Below are 16,874 nucleotides of genomic sequence, written 5' to 3'. Positions count from 1 at the left end.
TGCAGTCCAGCTCACAGCCTTTTATGTGAGGCTCACTCCACCAAATTAATTTATTCACATGCTTTCCCTCAAGTATGCTTCGTGCTACTGTTCCATCCATTTGCTTATGAGAGTTTTGAGCATGAGAAACCTTTGCTCTTGTTTAGATACATCCTGATTGTGTCTCGAAGCCCACTTCTCTCCCTTTCTCAGGAACTTTCCATGTCTCTCTGACTCTGTGTGACACCATCCTTGCCTCAGGGCCCATGATTTTATGTCCGTTCCAAGTCTCCATCCCTAATGTCACCAACCCCTGCAGTTTACGGCAGGGAACCTGCAGTCGGAGGCATCAGGTTGGGGGATGTGCTTTAGTGAATGGAGACAGGCAGGGAGACTTTGAAGGAACACTTCGAGTGGAGAACACAGAGCCAAACCAGTTCTCAATCAAATGGAGGAGATGAGGGACAGGCCTCAAGAAAATATCGGAAGAGAGAGTAACAGGGAAGAAAAGACAGAAGCCCACTGGGCTGAATGGGGAAATAAAGGCGATTTAGATCAATTTGGAAGCGGTGAGTTAACATCACAAACATCTTATTCAACGGCCTTGTTACTGCACCTGTAATTGTACATTCAGGGGTAGCTTTCTTGGAGAAGGCAACCCCGAGGCCAGGGATCGTGTCTGTGTGCTCAGGACTGTGCATCAGAGCCCGGAACAGAGTCTGGGGAGGGCAGGTCCACTGGAAAGCACCAGGGCCAGACAAATAGTGTTCAGTTAGAAATAAAACAAAACTCTCATTTCAAAGATTATGGTGTTATTCTGAGAAGAAAGTGTAGGCACTTAATAGGCAGTGACTCACTGTGACAAAGAGGAACTCAGCTCACCATGAGGCAAATGATTGCTTTATGCATTGAAACCAAAAGGAAAGACTAAGTTCAGACTAAACTTGAAGCAGCGCAGCAAACATGAATCAGCATCTCCACGGACGAATCGCCGTCTGCGCCTGGATTGGGAGAACCAGTGCCCCGCTTATTTGGCCAAATGCTGCCTGATTTATCCCATGGTAACTGTATGTATTTATGTGGCCTGCTTGGGTCAGCTCCACAAACACTTGAGATTGTAGCTGGGTTACAAATACTCGCCATCCACAGTACCACCAGCAGGAGCGACTGTGACTTGGAATTCCGTGTCCTGGTTCTCAGGAGCCGGGGTTTTTCCTGTGAGGCTGCTCACACATCACCCCTCCCTGCAGTGGGCATCTGGCCCCTTGCTGCTGGGTTCTATCACTGGAGGGAGAAAATACACGGATTTGTTTGGTGCGTGACAGTGAAAAGCCGTGTCGGGTTCGTGGAGGTCTGAAATGTAGATAAACAGTAACTCTTCAAGAATTTTGCAACACCATTCAAAGACATAGTTATGCCAACAACACTGGTGGGACCTGCTCCGGGCAGAGGAAGCCTCAGGCAACTTTGGGGGAGAAACATGCATAAAGTGGGACAAACACAAAAGCATGTAACACAGTGAGCGTGACATTAGTTACTTACTGGCTGTGGGGAGCCACATGCCAGCAAAACAGAGTGTAAGCCCAAGGGGCTGCTGGGCAGAGCAAGTACCTTCTCTACAGAGTGAAATTTTTAAAATCTTGTTTTTCAGACTTCAAATTATAGCGATTATTTTTACCAATTTCTTTAGTAGTTATTCAGTCTTCTCCAAAACATAATTGAAAATTTAAAACTTGAACAGAATACAATTGATAACACACCCAAAAGCTGCATAGACAACAAACGATAATCAAAGGACCAATATTTCAGACCACAAAGCAGACAGAACAATGAGATCAGCTCACTGAAGACCCATCAGGTGCTGTGGGCGGACGGAAGGACGCGGGCGGGGCGTCTGTCTCCAGTGCTGTGGGTCTCAGAAAGCTTGCTGGGTCAGAGGCAGGAGCTGTGCCCAGCCTTATTTGGTTTGAACAATCAGAAAAACCCCTGAATTCAGGCACACCGTAATAATACAAGAGGTTTAAATATGTTTGATATGAAAAGTAAGTACAAGAAAGCAAAAACAATTTGCTTTAGGCGGTGAGGAAGGGGAGAGGGACACGACTGGCATGAAGTCATTTTATCTCCTGTTAGGGAATTAACACTGTCTAAAGAAATACAGGCTTATACATGTGTCATCTATGCATGGCTGCATAGCAATTCACACCCAACTCAGTGTGTTTAAGAAAAACATTAAAAAAAAATTAACACACAGATCTGTGAGTCATGAGGTGAGCTGGGACCCACCGGGTGGATCATCTGTTGGTCTTAACCGGAGGCTCTCCTGTGTCCACAATCAGCTGTTCCATGCGGCCACATCCCGCCCTGAGCCGCCCCCTTCACATGACGAGCGAGGCACGTGCACCACCACACAGGGCTTCCCCAGGTTCCGACCGCTTCCCCACGGCTGTGCCCTGGGGCACAGACCTGGAGTCAGTGTGGGGGGGAACTGTGAGAACGTGGCCGTGGAAAAGGTGACTCGTGCTCTACCGTAAGAATATGACATGATGGTCCATATCAAAGTATTCACACAACAAAAACACAAATGTTCTTAATTATCAGAAGAAATTTCTGTCCCGCCCCAAAGAGACCAGATATAAATATACACACAGACATATTCAACTTATATAATATATTCAATTTATAATACCAGAAAGTACAACATAAAACAAAGTTCTACCAAATGTGTCACGGCAGCACACTTAAATGGGCTAAATTTCTCTACTGAGAGATAACATTCTCAAACCACGTCACATAGTAAAACCCAATTCTATGCTGTATCAAAGATATTAAAAAAAATGATTCAGAAACATTTAAAATATAAAGGGGCAGAAATATGCTAGTGACATTTAAAAATAAAAATAAAAAAGGGAATTGAATTGTTTTCAAAATAAATTATAATAAAAAAATTTTAGTCAAGGTAGAATTAAATAAGAAAACAAAGAACCTTTAACTATATAATGGGACTGAGTTCTCAATAAATATATCATAGTGTTAATTATTTATATACCAACAGCATAGTAACTTATGATCAGTCTTCAGAGAGCTTAAAAACCAATTATTAGCACCAAATCAATCTTAAGAAAACCATGGTGGAGATACACAAATGTAGAGTCATTGCAAAGTTGGTAGACTCCAGAATTTTTTCAAGTTTATTTAAAAGTGCATGTTTTAAGGAAATTGGGGGAAAACATCCAGAAAAGACTAAGACTCCCTTTCCCAAGTATTTTTTACTCAACGCTTTCTCCTCAGCATTTGTTCTGATTAGCAATTGCCTAAATGTCTTCTTTGTGTCTAACTTGAATTGTTTTTACAGTAAGTAAATCTATGTTTTTATTTTTTCTTGTTCTTCCCTCAGCATAAAGGTAGGTCCTTTACATAATGATAATTATGTAATTGGTACATTTTATTATTTTCCTTGGGCTAAACAGTCCTATTTATTCCTGTCTTCTCCTGTGCATAATATCTGGTTGAACCTAGTTTGAATTAACTATGCCTTTGCTATTAGTGAGGCCGCTATTGCACTTTGCAATTCTATTTCAAAAACAAAATGCTTAAATTGATTTGTTGTGGTTTCAGTGAATTATTACCAATCAGTCTGAGGACATAAAGCCAATTCCTGATGCCTGCTCCGGCTGGAAGTGGACCAGGGCCTCTGCCTTTTCGGCCACCCAGTGCCCCTTCCCTGGCACACCCTGTCTCTCATTACCTTGTCTGCACTCAAATCTATTTTAGGTTTCTGCACAAATGGATGAGGGTTCTAATTGAAATGTGAACTTCTATGGTAGATGCATTATGTTTAAATCACTTCCACCCAATCTCATTGGAAACCCACAAGCAAAAGATGTTCCCATATTAACAACGGGGAGACTGAGCCCAGGAAAATGCCAGCACCTCCCCAGAGGCCACACCGCTAGGTAGTGATGAAGCATCCGTGGAGCTAGATTCCAGGTTGGGGCTTCCCACCCCTGGACGTCATCAGATGCCAACTCCAGTCATTTCACTTCCAGTTCCGTGATCCATCATCTGGAGCAGAGCTTAAATCTTTCCAAAGTCCTCAGGGTATCCATGCAGGTTCTAAACGCAGTGACAGCCTTGAGGCTCTTATGTCTGTTTAGCTTCCTCCTTTCCATGCACTTGTGTGTGTGTATTTGAGTGTGTACATGTGTGTTTGAGCCTATGGAAATATGTGTACATATGTGTGTATGTGCACGTGTGTAAGCCTGTAAAAATGTGTGTGTGTGGGCATATGTGAGTGTGTGCACATGTGTGAGCCTATGGGAATGTACGTGTGGGCATATGTGAGTCCCTGAGCATGTGGGCGTGTGTGTGTGTGTGTGTGTGGACAAGTGTGTGGGGGCATGTGTGAGGCATAAGCCTGTGTGTGTGGGCGTAAGCGACAGTGGTGGCAAGTGTGAGTGCACGGATGGGTGTGTATGCCATGTGAGAGTGTGCTGCATGAGTGTGTTTGGCAAAGGGTGGGCAAAGGTGTCACATCCTGTGATTTCTCTCCAGTCCTTAGATTGTGGGGACAAAAAGGCCTCATTGTGCACAGGCAGCCTGCCCGCCTCGGGCCCTGTGCACTCTCTGCACCCGTTTCCCACTGGCTGGCTGCGGCAGGAGTGAAATGACACTCTGACCTGCCACTGCTCAGGAGTCCAGATGCCCCCGCCATGTCCCTTGGACTTAATACTCGGGCACCGCCAAAGTTTCAGCCACACGTTTCTTTCTGGCTGTGTCTTGGCCTTGAGTGTCTTCCTCTGTCCCTCTGCTCACCTAATAATTCTTATTTACCCCTTAATCCCTATTCTTTCTTGATTTCCTTTCAGGATTAACTCACTTCGCAAGCAGCCATGGGCTGGACATGAAGCGGCATTCGAGTGGACGGCTGTCAGCAAAGAGAAGCTACTCTCTTCTTGGTACATTTTGATGATTTTCATTTTGCTTGATAAAAATAACGTTTTGCTCCTCTGGAATAAAACCAATCAGGGTTTAGTTTCTAGTTCAGCCACTGGTCGGCTTTTATCAAGTTCGTCAGCTTCTCTGACCCTCTAGTTCCTTGTCTGTAACGTGGGGACGAAGGCGACCATCTCTGGAACCGTCAGTCAGACTGAAGCGCTCAGGGCAGCACCGGTGCCATGAGAGCTGGGCCTCGTGGACGGCGCTGTCATGACCATCGCAGTGATGTGACCCTCTTATTCAGTGCACTTGTTTTCCCTTGTGGTGGACACAAATGCAGCCTCGCTGGCAAGAGAACCCAGGGCTTCTTCCCCTGGATCTTCTTGTCTGTGTCTCCCATCGCCTCCCCCTCCTAAGACAGCCGTTTTCCACAACCGACCCTCTGCTCCTCTGTCGCTCACATGTTTGTCCCACGGGGCTCAGAATGTCACCCAACTCCAGGACGGCTTGTCTACTGATGTAAAAGTAGGTGGCCATTACTCAGGACCGTTCTCCATAACAAGTAAGGTTCTTATTTTCCAAATGAAATCTTTGTTATAAATAGTTTTGATATTTGGTAAATGGGAAACAACAGTCTTTCGATACCTGACAGTGAAGTAGAGTCTGTTTTTCCACAGGTCAGGTTCCTGGTGGGCGACCTGTTGGCAACCCTCACTGCGTGGGTCGCAGTCTGCAGTGGGACCAGAAATACGACTCAGAGTCAACAGAGGCCAGAAACGTTCAGAGGTCATGGTTCCTGGCAGCTGCTGATGTGCAATATCAAGCTGCTTTAGCAAACCTCTCCTTATTCTTGCAGCCAGATGCTACAGAGCATGAAAAACATAAAACATAATAAATAAAAAACATCCCCTTTCCCACACCTGCCACCCTGCCACCTCCATAAGTGGATGCCCCAAAGAAAGGGATTTAAATGAGCTCAGGGACCTGATAAAGCCCTCCCAGGTCAGAGGTGCATTGCGTCTGCACACCTAGGGGGCTTGCTCAGCTAATGTACCTGTTTCATAAATTACTCTGGAGGAAGTCACTTCATTATTCATGACTTAAACGTTCCTGTTGCAAATGGTGATCTATGTCATGTACCGTTGCATTACCAATTCAATGACTCTTCTGTAGGGCAAACTCCCTGAGCTGTGATGAGGGATGGGGCCGGCTGTGCACAGCTGGATCTGCTGGGTCCGGGGCCAGAGCCCTTCAGGCTGCAGCGGCTGGAGAATTTATGAAAAGGCTCCCAGGGAAGGTGTCTGCCAATGATGGGAAATTGATGGCCACTATCTAAACATGGAGCAGCCGCTCATCATTTACAATGTGGCCATCTTTAATGCGCCTTCCTTAACAGATAGCATTTCATGGTTTTTGGAATGAATTTGAAGGTAGTAGAGAACAAAGTCTGCCCTGCAGAATCCATCACAATAATGTTCATTTTCTTGTCACTTTCCATTTTCTTTGTGTTCTGAAACCAGTTTTGCAGGAAGAGATGCTCCAGTATGTTTGAGGAGGTCTTTTTTTTTTTAATGCTGGTAATATAAAGGGTAGACTTCGAGGTTGATATGGTGGTAAGACAATCACGTGACAGAACTGAGCTCAAGGTCCCCGACGGCTGTTTAGCCTCCTGGGGCTGAGCACCCACTTTGCGTAGCAGTGTAATAAATTCTCTGCTGTCTCTGTACTAAGATGGGAAGATGCGTTGGTATAACTGGACATGGCCAAGGGTGCATTTCACGTTCCGGGCTATCTAACGCTCTACATGCCTGTGTACTAGAGAATCACCAACATTTGCTGATGCCCTCATCTTAGCAGAGAAACCATCCACACAACTCATACTACACATGTCAGGCTCTCAAATAAGGGCAGGGCAATGTCTTTTAAGGTGAATGCTGCCGGCTAGTCCACCTGCAGAGTGGCGTTACTGCCAGAGTTGGGCTTCTACTTTGGGAGCCCTTCTAACCACAATAATATAGAAATCACAAACTCAGAATTACTTTGAGGCCTTGAAAGAAACTCACCAGTTTTCTGAGGATTAAGCTTCCTAGCTGCACGATGATGCCCCTCTGAATCCAGGCTGCCTGCTCTGCATTCCCAGCCATGTGGGCGGTCACTTCAACAGCGTGGCTTCCTCGTGGGCGAACCCAGGCTAAGTGCTGTGTCCTTAGGAAGTGGGTGGATGGTGGCTGTGTTCAGAAGGGGCCACACCTTCCAAAGGGACCAGTTCCCCAAAGGAGCATGTGAGTCCCTTTGTGAGAGCTGATCTCCCAGATATACACCCACCTGGCATTTTAGGGTCCTGTTTTAAAGTAGCCTCAGTGGCCAAATTTCCTTGTCTTTTAAAGCAGACACTACCAATGAGAATACAATACACATTTAAAATTATTTAAAACTTCTGCTCTGGGCTAATGTAAGCCCTTTACAAGACTGGCTCTCAAAGTTTCGGCAGACACATCCTGAGAATGAGCACATTTTAGATCATGGTTCAGCTGCATACATGTGCATATATACACACATTCATATTAGAGTGTGTGCACTTATCACATGTGAAATACTACATGCTTACTGCATACACTGGACTCTTATAAATGTCTAATCTATTTTATTTTATTCTAGTTTGTTAAATAATTCTATCTCCAGGTCTAGAATGTGTTCGACTGGTTATCAGGACCGCAAGTGGACGGCATGGCCAGTGCGAATCCCTCCATGTCTCTGCCTGTCAGCCCCTTTCTCTCCCCCGTCCCTCAGCCCCCAGCTCTCTTCCCCCCCATGTCTGTGCTTTATTGTTTTCCCAGGAAGGGCACAATGTAAATCACAGCTCTGTAGAATGAAAATCTTAGTCTTTTCCTTCAACTAAGACCTCATTAATCAGGAGGAGAAATTTGGGACAGAAAAGAGCATTTTTATAGCACACAAAATACCACCACTCCTGTTGCTATTTAAATCTGTTTGTTCCTAAGGAAGGCCAGGTGCACTGTGCCGATCTAGGGTGGAAGGCAGGGTGCAAGGATCAGTCTCCAGATCAGCGTGCTTCCTCACCGGGTCAACCAGTAGGAGCCTCCAGACACCTACACCTACTGGGGGCTGGGCTCTGTGAATTACCTGTGAAGGGTAGGAGTCGCTACTCCCATTTGCTGGGACACGTCTGACTCTTGAGGTGGTGAGCGCCATATCCCCCGTCCCTCCCTGAGACAGACACGGGAGCAGAACCCACGGCTACGCTACAGACCTGCCCTCGAGCAGAGCTGACATTGTGGACTCGGTTCAGGACAGGATCTGCTTTGTCCTCCACCCACCGTGGCTAAGGACTGAGAGTCTGTCATGTGCAGGAGCTGAGACCGAGTGTCTGATCGCCCTGAGTGAATGACCGAATCAAACAGCTCATGCAGCACCGCCTTTGCCTCCTCCCTCAGTCGTGCCCCTTGAGCCCGCGGCGTCGGCAGCAGGTGCACAGCACTCACCTCCTGTAAGCCTCCTGCGCTCTCACTCTGCTCTTCTCTGGCTGTTTTCTCGGGCATTCCACAGTAGCCCTGGTCACCTTACGTTCGCTCTCAGATTTGTTAGAAAGTACCACGATCATCCTTTACAGTGAACAATGTTTAGGTCTTTTAAAGTCCAAAATCTTGAAATATAAAAATGAAGACAGGTGAAAATAAATAAGCACCTCAGAACCTGAGTTGCATCTGCAGGGCCGGGTCCCTCTGTTCCTCAAATCTCCACCTAAGAGCGACACAAAGAAGTCAGAGCAGAGGCTGTGATCTGGCAAGTGGGCTGGTGACGGGCCCAAGCGGCTGTGTCCAATCACTACTTAATTCTGTCGAGTGACAGTCATGTCTATGCAGACCCCCACATACATGAAATACTGTTCAGGATCATAACTCACAGGTACTTCGAAAATGGCCAAAATATGGGTAAAAATGAGATTCCTCAGAGTGTTATTTAAAATATATGGTAGAGTTTAAATAAAATCTCACTTCTTTTTAATATGGAATAGAAACATATTTCTTCATATGCAGGAACTATTTAAATGAGCAAATTAATTGGATTTTGAAATACACCATTTTCTTTGATCAAAATTAATTCACTTGCATTAATTTTAAGCACCTGGAACATTTGTAATAATAATGTGAATATTTGGCCTTGGAGATTAAAGAGGAGTAAAAACAAGAAACAGAGGCAGAGTCAGCGTAGGAAGGAACGTAAAGAAAGAAAGAAACACGGAGCCTGAGAGAGCCAGACACCCGGGTCACAGCCGGATGGCAGAGCCAGGGGGGGAGACAAGTGAGGCTGGTGTTATATTCAATCCCCCCGGTTAGGAAGGTCAAATCATAATAGAAAAATACAGGTAAGTTATAGATCAAAACATGTGAAAGGTGCTATTCTGTACATTAATCAAACACTCACTAAATGAGTGCCTACAAACTACCAAGTGCCCTTAGTCGCTGCTAACATTTGAATGGAATCCCTGGTCTCCGATCTCAAGAAGTTTATCATGGTCCCCAACACTGCAAGTTGTCCCCGTGGGGCATGGTCACGGCCAGCTGGTGCAACCACAGGCTCCCACGTGGGGCGCTCCCCGCTGCCTGGGCCACGGCCATGTACGTATTTGGATCTAGTGGAGTGTGAGCAGGACTTGCACAGTCACATCCCTGGGGCACTACTTAGAAGTCAGCTTATAGCTCCTGTCTCTGTCTTCTGCCTATAATTGGTGGAAGCACCATAGTTGCCACAAGGCCAAAGCAGCCTGAAATATGGTACCGTGGGGACCACCCCCTGTGCGAGCACCTGACCCAAACAGACACCCAGTAATTGAAGCATGAAGCTTTCTTTAATTTTGTGTTAGGTCCTCGAAGTTTAGGAGTTGTTTGTTAGCTTGGAGTAAGCCTGCCTTAGCCAGGACAGCCCCTCTCCCGAAGCACCCATCGCAGGCGCTGAGAGTCTCTACACAACCGGCTCTCCTCCAGCCCAGCAGCCAGCCAGACAGGGCTGCACTTTTAAAAATGCACATCTGAACATGTTGTCTTTAGATGATCAACCTCTAGTGACCTCAGTGGCTTTTTGTTGCTGAGGATAAAGTCCAGCTCCCTAATATACCCTCCAAAGCTGGGCAGAACCTGGTCTTTGTTCGGCCTCCCGCCTCATCACGGACTTAGTCTCTCCACCCCCTTACTCCAGACATGCTGATTTCAGTCCCCGGAAATGCTGAGCCCCCGACTCCTTTCTCTGTTACCTGAGCTTTGCTCTCTTCTGGACCTGGTTAGCCTAAACCCTTCCTTTGGAGCTTGAAACAGTTGTCACATGGTCAGAGACAGATTTCCCCAGCTGAGCCAGATGCTCCAATAGCAGCCCTTCTGTCATACGACACACGTCCCTCAGTAGCAAGTTTTCTGTTGCAATTTTCACCATAATATATGAGTGCATGACCAACGTCTGTGCTGTCCACTACAGCGTAAACCCCATGATGTCAGAAGCGATATTTGCTCATCATTCGTTCCCCTGCTGCAAGGCACATTGGTGACACAGAAGGTTTCCACCTGTATTTGACAAATACTTTCAAATATCTGATAACCTCACTGGTAGGAAAGACATGACCAAGCATCGGTGTCTCCTGTAACCATCCATATAGTTTCTAATGACCCAAATGAGATTATTTTTAAAGCTGTCATATTGCTCGAGTGTCTGTATGGGTTTGTGGGCCCATCGGCATTTAAAGAAGCACTCACCCGAAATATTCAACCAGAACCATGAATTCCATTTATTTGCAAGAGCAAATGAAAGATGACCTTATTCTTATTCTATAGGATATTGGAGTAAATAAAAATTCTGGGCTGGTTGAATTATTAATAACCACCCTGCAGAGCTAGAGAGCAGAGGTTAGAAGTGCAGGACCACGTCCTCTGCCTTCTCTCAGTTAAGTGCTTGGGAACAGCACCTCCTATCAAGAGATTCCTTTACATTGTAAGGTCACTTTCATTTCAGCTGATCCCTGAAACACCCCTGGCTGAGTCAGGGCAGCAGGTGCACCTCTGACCACAGCACAGAAACCACGGCACAGAAGAGTCAGTTGGTTTGAGGAGCTCAGCAGTTTAAGGAAGTAGTCGAGTCAACGCAGCCCACCTTTCCTGGCTGCCCACCCTTGGGCTGTGCGATCACTCAGGCACCTGAGGATTTGTGCAGCGGTGAAATTTATAGCTGACAAAACAGCAGGAGCGGGAGGAGGCTGGAAATGAAGTCATGAAAACCATGAGCCTTCCACTCTCCACTTACTAAAACAAAGCTACAGAAACAGTATGTTTAGTAAAAAGATGTCATACTCCGATGAAAGTAATGTTTACCCATGATTCATCTCCATTTAGTAAGCATTCATTGTTTGCTTAGTTAATAGTATTATCATTGTAATTATTTACCAGAACTTAATTGGGAGACACATTTCCAGGTAACTTCTGCTGCAACTCCAGTCACTACTTTCTGCAATAATTTTTCACAGAGGCATTTGAAAAAAAAGATAAAACAAAAAGGTGCCGGTAGTTACCAGCAGCCAGGCCGAGCGGCCGAGCCCGCGCTTTGCGGAAGAGCTGCCCGAGGACGCCTGCCGTTAGAGGGGCCGGCAGGGGCCCCAGCCTCCTGAGCGCGGTCCCAGGCTGGCGGCCCCGCTTTCCCGCGGGAGTTCCCGCCGCGAGGACGTCGGCGGGAAGAAACCAGCGCCGCGGCGTCCGGGAGGCGTGGGGCGGGACGGCGGTTCACGGGGCCTTTCCCACCAGAACGGGGCCTGACGGAACACGCGGAGGTCTGGGCCACAGCGCCCCGCGTCTGACACCCGCTGCTGTCACCTGTGGCCCCGCTCAGGCGCCCCTCGGGGAGCCCGGGTCCCGGGAGCGCACCTGCAGGCGGGCACCACCGGGGCGGAGGGCGGGGAGGATGGAGGCGAGGAGCCCGTCCCTGGGCCTGGCACGCCGGCCGTTCCGCCCACTGCGGCCCCAGGGTGCGATGCTGCCGTGGCCTCGGAGCCGCCGGGGGAACCGGGTGACGGGCAGGCCGCCCTCCGCGCTCCCGAGACGCGCCCCCGAGACGCACCGGCCCGGGCGCCCCGCCGGCGGCTCTGAGCGCAGGAGGCGCCCGCAGGCACGCAGGCCCCGCCCACTCCGGGTCAGAGGGCAGGGTCGGGGGGCACGCGGATGAGACGGGCGCGCGGTGGCCGCGGTGGGCGCGTCTGCGCAGGGACGTGCTTTCCCCTTTGTCCGGCCATGTGCGGCTTGTGGCCTTCCCGCCCCTGCCCGAGCGGCCGTCTCTGAACGGGGTCCCAGCGGACCTCCCGCCGCGGGGCCCACAGGAGGGCCCGCCAAGTGCGCCCACGGGTTCCGAGTGTCTGCAGCCCAGCGGGGATTTCTGTCAAACAGAACCAGCGTTTTCAGGACGCATTTCATGGCTGAAGAGCTCAGACGTCTGGGGAACATTATCTGCAAGAGGAGCAATACCACTCATTCCAGGGGAGACCAGACGGGCGGGCAGATCACGGACGTGCCCCGCCAGGGCGGTCAGGCCGAGCGCCTCAGGTCCCGGAGGTCAGTCCAGGAGGGGACGGAGAGGGGCAACCTTGATGGTGCTGTGTCAGAACCGTCACATGCTTTGTCCCACGTCACAAGCACCGCAGCATGTCACATACAGCTTAGTATCTTTTTACAGTAAACTGAGGGTCCGCCCGAGGCTATTGGTTTAATTCAGATTTGGCTTAGTGAATATTCATTAATCTAGTTTATTTATGTGATTTAATTTAATCGTTTAAGAAAAGATGAAGTCTGGTTCTAATATCAAATTACAGTTTAGTTTATGTGTTCTTGTTTAACATCTAATTTTAACGAGTTACATAAAACACACATATTAGAGTCTGTAGTTCAGCAAATTAAGCATTTCATTTAATATTTTGTTTCACATTTCTGTTTGACTTCAAGACACCCTGAGATAATCTGCACTGGAGCGGACCTTGCCTGTCATCTAGCCCGACCCTGCCTCGGCAGCCCTGACGTGCAGCCCGGCTCTGCCCTGGTGACGGGCGCTCTGGTGGGGCTGCCCCGGCGTCTCTCCTCGCCCAGGGCTGCGCTCAGTCCTGTCTTCTCCACCTGGTCGGGCGCTGCGACTGCTCTCTCAGCACGCGGTAGGCCGAGAGTGAGCACCCCCTCCTCCACGTCAGGGCCTGTACTGGCTGAAAGGTTGGCGGTGGTCTCACACACCTGGCAAGGCCTCCTGGTCGATCTGAGAATTATACTCGGGAGAGAGGACATTCTAGGACGAAGGGTCAGCAACGCAGCAAAGGAGAGGGGGCGCTTGAGCTGAACCCGTGAGTTTCTAACTGTTAGTGGTTTCAGAATGATCCTTGTATTCCCTTTTGTTCCTTTTCCTGAAGTTCTCTTTTCATTATTGTGTTGCATTTGAACTTCCAACGGGAAATAGTCATTTGTACAGAATGGAGCTGGGTCCCTGGGGCAGAAGGGGCTTAACCTAAAATATAACTGGCAAGGCTTTGTGGCAAGGTGGGTGGACACACAAATTCCTCAGCTTCTCAGGAAAGAACAGAATCTGAACAAAAGGCCAAATCTCTGAACCTGGTCCAGAACTGATCCTTAGAGAAGCCCCTCTCAATACAGCAAGAATTGAAGCTCGAACTGAGGAAACTAGCCAGAGCGGGTAATCCTCAGAGTGAAGCCAGGCCGGGGCCGAAATCAAAGAACAATATTAGAAAATGCTGCAATGATGAGAAAGAAGCACAGCGAGACAGTGGAAGGGAGTGGCGGACCGTGTTTCCCTTTTTGCTGGACACACAAGCCAGGCGTGTGGGCTTTGCAAACTTCCCTAGAGATCAGACAAGAAATTACAGGCTGCAGAATGCAGAACGCTGGGTGGGCAGAAGAGAGGGCTGGGGCACCAGAGCTGGTCTAGGCACTAAACCCCTCTGGACCTAGCAGCAGCCTCCTTCCTGGTGTCACAGGGCCACCAGGGTGCTCGCCTGCCTGTGTCTGGGAGGTGGCCACCTTACCCCACAATGCTGCCCTGCTGCCTTGGGGGTGCAGCCTGGAGGACAGAGGCAACGACCCCACAGCCCGGTGCCCAGCCCTGCAGAAGGGGCAAGGGGTGCGTTTTCCCAGGAACACAGTCAGGTTTTACTAGTCCAGGCACCCTGCACACCAGCGTCTGTCACTCTTCCCGCTTGCTGAGTGGTGTTGGAGCTGTGTGGCATGTGCAGGATCTGCCAGCTAAGGGGAGGTTGAGTCAGAAACACGTCTGGTTTGTCCTGTTTATAATTGCTCAGCTGCAACTTCATATGACTTCCGGGATTCTGACCCTTCACATGCCAAACCAACTGGCATCGTGTCCCAAGGGCATGGGGCCCAAAGTGTACCACAAGGTGAGTGTGCTGTCTGGCCCCAGCACACAGGCACATATGTATGTAGCCACGTGGAAACAAAGTTTGATACGTGAGAGCCAGTCAAGGGGAATTCTTGCAAATCGTGTAGTTCATTCAACAAATAAGTGATATATGTTCCCTAAACTTGAAAGCAACCCTATAAAGTCACTTGGCACTGCCAGTAACTTAGGCAGCAAGAATAAACTTTTCTAAACGATCAAAAAAATAAGAACAAAGAAACTTAGATCAGGTTGCCAGAAGAAATATCAAATTATCTTTCTATTCCCTTTATAGATAATAGATGTTACAAAACTGATATCATACAAAAAGGCCGTCAAAGAGTTTGCAGGGCAGAAACGGGAGGAACTGCGGCCTGGAGACGTCAGCCAGTGAACAGCAGCAGTGTGTCTCCTAGATCGTACAAGTTTATTCATTGTTTTACAATTTGTATTTGTATTTTTTATCATTAACATCCCAAGTTAACTTCATTTGGAATTTTGCTCTTTTTCTTAAAAAGTTTGAGTCTCTGGCCCCTCAAACTGATATCCGCCTTCACCTCTCGCCCTGCTTACATTCTGTGGCATCTTCCATCCGAGTTCACGTCTCTGTCACCACCTGGGTGCTGAGGGCGAAATCTGAGTAGTCCCAGTATTCCCAGCACCCCATGTAACGAGGCCCAGCAGCTCTTCCGTGTTTTGCTGGCTGAAGACGTAACTGGTGGCTGTCAGAAAGAAGTGCGGATGGTGGCTCTACATTCTGACAGGAACAAAGCTGACACTGGGGCCTGAGCTGGGGTACAAGGGGCGCTGTGGGGTGCCCCACAAGAGGTGACAGGATGGGGGTGGTCCCAGCTTATAGGAAACGCAATAGGGTGTGCTTGGGAACAAATGGGAAAGAAGCTCCAGGCCTAAAATCTATAGCCTTCCTTCCCTGGGAGGAGGAGATTTCCTGCTGCAAATAATGTAAGGCAGCAGCTTCTTTTCAGTCACACAGTAGGTGGTCAGTAGACACCACGCCCACCATCCCTGATGACCTTCCTCAAGAACTGGTTTGGGCCCCCACACGCAGGCTGGTGCAGGGCGTCAGCCCCACACAGGCAGGCTGGTCTGGGGCATCAGCCTGGTTTAGGCAGAGTGGACAAAGGTGAGACTCTGTGCCCCACATGGGCTGAGTAGCGGGGCCGACTGGGCTCACGGCGTTGGGTTGGAGTGGGGGTGGGGAAAACGGGCCTCGAGGACAGGAGGGCCCAGTGCCAGGGCTGCTTCGGGGGCCTGGCTTCTCTCCCCTCCCCTCCTTGCCTGGCGGTGGTCCTCCCTCCCCATCCGGGGATGAGACAGGGTCCTGGCTCAGTTGCCCCAACGGCTTCTTTTCAAAGGGAGCTCTTTAAGGAAAATCCCTAATCGCTCCGCACCTTGATGGATCTTGCATTTGGTCAGGTGCACCCTCTCACCCATAACCCCTCCCTCCGCCGTGTGGCTCGCCCACTTACCGACATTATGGCAATTTTCCCTTCACCAGAAACCTCCCCGAAGCGTCTCCTTAGGAAGCTCTTTGCTTGATGTTGCTGACATGCTAATGGGAGCGGTGGAGGGCACTGAGAGCCGGAGGAATCTGAGAGAAGCCGGCGGGGCGTTCCACGCTCCAAACCCCGTTGTTGATTGCTAAGTGGAAAACAAAACGACTCAGAGCAATAATTAAAAAGTTTTGAATACAAAGTTTGAATCTGAAGAGGCCTGTTGTTCTAAGGAAGAGGTTGGCGTGATGGGAGAACAGCTGGCTCACACCTGAGTTCTGTGGGGCCTGTGCACAGAGCTGGAATCAGGAGTTTGCTCATTTCTACCTTTACTCCAAGGCTGAAGCCACTTCATTAATTTGGTTATGATGAACAACCATTTATTCTTGAACTGAGCGACCTTGGAGAGAAAGTAAGGCATAGTCCTTAATTCTGAGGCATTTACAGTTAAATAAGGAGAAATGATTTTGGACACAAATTGATGGCTGATGGAGGTGCTCAGGGTCGCAGCTGCGGCATGTGAAGGACTATTCGTGCGGTGGTGCAGGAAGGTGTCATGGCGATTCCAGACCCCACAGGGTTCCCTATGAGGAGGGAGAAGGACTTGAGCTGAAATGGACAGACCGGACATTGATCTGTGGAGACCAGCCAACAGCAGCCGGGCCCATTTTCCCTGCACGCTTCTCCAGACTGAGAGTGAAACCAGATGTTTGCTTTCTGTGTCCCTCTCCACGGAGGGAGGTGTCATCTGCGTGGGGCGTCTTCCCAGAGGGTGCGGTTGGGTTGAGGACGTGTGGACCCTCGTAGGTGCCCGTTGTTTCCAAGCCTGGAAAATCCAGCACCATGGTTGTGTGGAGGCCACATTTCATTCCTCCCAACATGGAACCAGATTAAAGGTGTTTTGAAATATCTTTCATAAAGAAAGAGACTAAATGGAGCTTCTCCTCAGAAGACCGAGCGTCCCCCACCACTCCAGGCCACCTCAGCCTCGCTGCAGATGAG

The 16,874-nt window shown here is 48.9% G+C and overlaps 2 long non-coding RNA genes across 5 annotated transcripts; one reads left to right on the top strand and one right to left on the bottom strand.

Annotated features, from left to right (window-relative positions):
* Positions 1-792: 792 nt before the first annotated feature.
* On the bottom strand, positions 793-11,973 carry LOC140850518 (uncharacterized). Of its 3 annotated transcripts, none has more exons than XR_012133467.1 (4): positions 11,367-11,463; positions 8,421-8,581; positions 6,981-7,122; positions 793-1,263 (listed from the first exon to the last, which is right to left on the bottom strand). It is a non-coding gene; the product is annotated as an uncharacterized lncRNA (long non-coding RNA). The 3 variants fall into 3 exon arrangements; XR_012133468.1 differs by lacking the exons at positions 793-1,263; positions 11,367-11,463 and adding exons at positions 2,724-5,780; positions 11,841-11,973; XR_012133466.1 differs by lacking the exon at positions 793-1,263 and adding an exon at positions 2,724-5,780.
* LOC140850519 (uncharacterized) lies at positions 11,600-14,911 on the top strand. 2 transcript variants are annotated; one of them, XR_012133470.1, is made up of 4 exons: positions 11,600-11,746; positions 12,357-12,521; positions 12,909-13,294; positions 14,654-14,908. It is a non-coding gene; the product is annotated as an uncharacterized lncRNA (long non-coding RNA). The 2 variants fall into 2 exon arrangements; XR_012133469.1 differs by lacking the exon at positions 11,600-11,746 and having other exon boundaries at positions 12,382-12,521; positions 14,654-14,911.
* Positions 14,912-16,874: the final 1,963 nt, after the last annotated feature.

The sequence above is a fragment of the Manis javanica genome, chromosome 7 (genome assembly GCF_040802235.1).
Source record: "Manis javanica isolate MJ-LG chromosome 7, MJ_LKY, whole genome shotgun sequence".
Lineage (NCBI taxonomy): Eukaryota > Metazoa > Chordata > Mammalia > Pholidota > Manidae > Manis > Manis javanica.
Note: the sequence above shows the minus strand (reverse complement) of the source record. Positions and strands in the feature narration are given on the sequence as shown.